General features: G+C 48.0%; 1 pseudogene; it reads right to left on the reverse strand.

Annotated features, from left to right (window-relative positions):
* Nucleotides 1–2,438: 2,438 nt before the first annotated feature.
* Nucleotides 2,439–4,406, reverse strand: LOC106526182 (fibroblast growth factor receptor 1-A pseudogene; annotated as a pseudogene).
* Between the last annotated feature and the right edge of the window lie 242 nt (nucleotides 4,407–4,648).

A 4,648-nucleotide genomic window follows, 5' to 3' on the forward strand; every position in this document is an offset into this window, starting at 1 on the left:
CTGGGGGCCGACCAGGGAACCTTCCCAGAAGAAGCAAAAGTTCTGGGGGCCGACCAGGGAACCTTCCCAGAAGAAGCAAAAGTCCTGGGGGCCGACCAGGGAACCTTCCCAGAAGAAGCAAAAGTTCTGGGGGCCGACCAGGGAACCTTCCCAGAAGAAGCAAAAGTCCTGGGGGCCGACCAGGGAACCTTCCCAGAAGAAGCAAAAGTCCTGGGGGCCGACCAGGGAACCTTCCCAGAAGAAGCAAAAGTCCTGGGGGCCGACCAGGGAACCATCCCAGAAGAAGCAAAAGTCCTGGGGGCCGACCAGGGAACCATTCACAGCGAAGCCCCGCAGGAGCAGACGTTGAGCCCCAGGAGGCGAGAGCAGACGTTGAGCCCCAGGAGGAAGGGGGAGGCAATGAGAAGACGGCGGAGGTTGCTGAAGCAGGAGCCTTGGCGACGGCGAACACAGGCGACAGAGGCAACTAAGAGGCGACGTCTGACAACCCAGGCGACATGGAGACGATGGGTGACGAACCAGGCGAAGAGGAGGCGATGGGCGATGACCCAGGCGAAGAGGAGGCATGGAACGACGACCCAGGCGAAGATGAGGTGAAGGCGGTAGACTCACGAACCACCAGGACTGCCAAGACCTCTGACTCTGGGACCACCGAGACCTGCAGCTGTGGAACCACTGGGACCTCAAACTCCAGAACAACCAGCTGTGGAACCACCGACTGTGGAACCTCTGAGACCACCATCTCAGGAATGACCGGAACCTCCACCTGTGGAACCACCGACTGTGGAACCACTGAGACCACTGGAACTGGAACCACTGGAACCGGAACCACCGAGACCCATGACTCCGGGACCACCAGCTGCGGAACCACTGACTGTGGAACCGCCGAGACCACCGGCTGTCGAACCACCCACCAACTCCAGATCTTTGGACGACTCAGCAGACAAACCAGATCCTGGAACAACAGCAGGGGTGGGTGGGCGACGGAGTCCTCAGCCAGGACCCTCCAGGCGAAGGCAGAGTTTTTGGTGGCCGGGGTACCCCAGCAGCTCCAGACGTGCCGACAGGACCCTTTCAACCTGATGGCAGATCATGAGCTTGGTGGTAGGGGTGGGAGACCACCAGAGCATCATCAAAGCCCCGCTGATCAGGGCTTGAGTGATCTGGAGCTCCTCCGGCAGCAAGCATGGGACCGGCTCCCCCAGAGCAGCTGAGGAAAAACCGGTCGTGGGGAAACCAGTGGACGGGTCACAGTCATCCGGTAGTGGGGAGAAAAAATATGTCTGTGGGCTGGGTGTTTGGTCTGATCATTCTGACACGATCCAGACTAAAAAAAAAAAGGTAACCCAGGGCACAGACACTCAAAGTACTCAAAAAAGGTTTTAATAACAAAAAGAGGCTGGCAAGCAGCTCAAAAAACACTTACATTCACGTAGCATAACTTYGGACTTCAAAACTCTCATAGGGACCGAACAGACTGACAACACAGTACAATGATCAGACAAAGGACTGAAGACAGGACACCAAATATAAAGGTAAACTAATGAGGGCAAACTAGAAACACCTGGGAGGAACACAAGGGTAATCAGGTGTGCAGAGGTGGGACAGCTGCACAGAGGAACACAAGGGAACACTGAAACTCCATTCATGGGACAGCACCACATAAACCAAACCACAAATGGGCCAGTTGTCTTGTGCCATTTTAAAAACAGAGCCATTATTGGCAGATCTGACCCACATCTGGTTGACAAACCACTTGCCACGCCAGCAGTCAGCCAGCGGTACCAAACTTGACACCAGATCTGGCCCACACCTGTCTGCTATGTGGGAAGCACAAAGCTAAGACCTTAGCAGAATTTCCCTACCATTATCCAATGAAGGGTGTCCTGCCTTGTCAACAAAACCAAGCTCCCAGCTTCCGAAAAAATGCTCCCTCATTACAGCTTCCACAGAATAAGCTGCTACGACCTAGCATTAGCACAGCAACAACCCCCACCCCCATCAACAACCACTGGCATGGTAACATAGCACACCACTTTTCTCAAAACCAACCCCACCACTGACAAGCATTCTGCTGTGATTGGTGGAATAAATTTCCGCTGGATGCTGACAGTTTTATTAAAATTACACCAGTGATTTGTGAGATATTACAAAGGTATGACAAAGCCTAAACAGTGTGAAACTAGTCATACTAGTCATAGTCCTGTTCTTGTGCCTGCTGTTGGGTTTAGTTACTGTCATGGTCTAATTATTTATATCTGTTTCCCCTTGACACTGTCCATCGCTTTATCTTTCTGATAGCCCCTGGACGACTTCACAACGGACTGGTGGGAGTCTTGTGATTGGCTGGACAGTACATTTGGCGATCTGTGATTGGTGGTAAACTGTCACATGGTGTTGACATGATGTATATTATTGACTGACTTCTGCTGACGCGCCTAGTAGCAAGTGTGCAGAACTTCCATTTCCTTGTCCGTGGTGTTAAGGCCAGCAGTCTTCAGGACTCGAACGTAGGGTAAACCATCAGGTCCAACACGGCTGCCATTAATTTCTATGTGTTTCAGCCACTGAATGTGAGGCTGAGCGTCACTAAACACCTTGCACTCAAACTCCACATCGTTGCCTACCACTACTGTGCGATTCGCTGGCAGGCCAGCCTGAAGGATTGGCCTGTGGGGAGAACGCTCAACTACATCCAGTTGGTAGGTGTGATTAATGCTGCCATACTGGTTTTCCACCACACATGTATAGTTTCCCTTATCAGAGGGTACTACAGATTCCATGATGATGGTCCACACATGGTCACGAACCTTGAAGCCTCCGATGCGGTGGTCTCTCTTGAACTCCTTCCCATTCTTGAACCACTTTAGAACAGGAGTTGGGTTGCCACTGGCCTGGCATCGAAACTTCACTGTCTTACTGGCTGGAACAGCGTGAAGCTGCTTCAACATTTTTAAAGTATCATCAAGAAAAAAAAACTTGATGCGACTTCCTGAAAAAGATTACTGACAGCAGTGCTAGCGCAGGAGAAAAAAAAGCCACAACTTTCTGGCAGTCTTATATCAACTCCTGAGCGGTAAGAGCCTCATCTCTGCCAAGAAGTGTGACTCAGGGCCGACTTCTGACACGTCCTTAAATCAGGACGACAGCGTGGATTAAGACATGTCAGTGACAGCTCAGTGACATGTTGAGTTAGTGTTGTTTTGCTTCTCCGATGGGTGTAGGCTTGTGTTCACCTCCTGAAGAAAGCAAGGAAAGACCAGAGTGAGTTCAGAACAAACTTATGAGAGCAACTTTGAGCAAATCTAATTAAGTAACCGAGAAAAAAATAGTTGACATTTTTTCCTACTTTGGATTTTTTTTTTCTGTCAAAAAGAAAAATTGTATAGGTCCTCTGGATGGGTTCTTCTTTAGTGAAACGTTTCGTCTCTCCTTCAAGAGACTTCTTCAGTCTGATGAGTTTCAGGTGAACTCAGCCTTAAAAGCACTGCCTCCATATGGACAAACAGGTTAGTCAAATGCAAAAGAGGGCCATCGACTAACAATAGGCTTGATTAGTTCTATTTAGTCACATGCGAAAGAGGGCCATCGCTTAACACTTAACGCTCTTTTGCATGTGACTAAACAGAGCTAATCAAGCCTATTGTTAGGCGATGGTCCTCTTTTGCATATGACTAACCTGTTTGTCCACCATGTGGAGGCAGTGCTTTTAAGGCTGAGTTCACCTGAAACTCATCAGACTGAAGAAGTCTCTTGGAGGAGAGATGAAACGTTTCACTAAAGAAGAACCCATCCAGAGGACCTACTTTTTTTTTTTATTTTTTCTACCTGGATTACTGAGATGCATCAGGACATGGTTTTTTCTGTATTGTCACCACATGTTGCTGTAAAGCTTAAATAGACTGGCCACCTCTAAAACAAATATGTGCCCACCTCCCCACCCCCATCTCGACCAGACAGGGTTATATCATTATAGCTAGTTTGATTACTAGAACCTCAAACATAAAAAACTACTTCATGAGGTTATATTTTGTTTTTATCAATACAGATTTAGCAGAACACAAGCTTCAAGTTGAGTAGTGAGTGCTTCTGTCAATAATCACAGGTGGTCACTGGTGCCCATGTCCAGCAGTCACTGTGCCAGAGGCGGGTACACTCTGGACAGGTCACAAGTCCATCAGAGGCCCTCATAGAGACAAACAACCATTTTGGTATTTAGGACGAAACCAGAGTGCCAGGAGAAAACCCATGTGTATATGGGGGGAATGTGTACATGAACCATTTTAAATGAGCTTTGACATCTTGTGGAGACAATGATTTATAGAAGTGTTCCTGATTTTTAGACAATTTTTCGCAGACTTCATAATCATTTTTTATACCCAGTACTTTTACTGACCTGCTGCCATATAACTAAATTTGTTGCAAAATGCGCCTCCAGCTCTTTTTTAATCAAACCACTTTTTTTCAGCCTTTCTGTCCCAGCTTTTTAGACATGTGTTGCTGCCATTAACATTGAAAGGACATCTTAAATGGTACAATTTCTTATTTGAAACATTTAATGTTTTAGTTAACATTTGGACTAACAGGTTGTCTCTGGATAAAGGTGACACTCTGACATAACCCTTCTTGAACCTGCACAAATGCCCGC

The sequence above is a fragment of the Austrofundulus limnaeus genome, unplaced genomic scaffold (genome assembly GCF_001266775.1).
Source record: "Austrofundulus limnaeus strain Quisiro unplaced genomic scaffold, Austrofundulus_limnaeus-1.0 Scaffold264, whole genome shotgun sequence".
Classification (NCBI taxonomy): domain Eukaryota; kingdom Metazoa; phylum Chordata; class Actinopteri; order Cyprinodontiformes; family Rivulidae; genus Austrofundulus; species Austrofundulus limnaeus.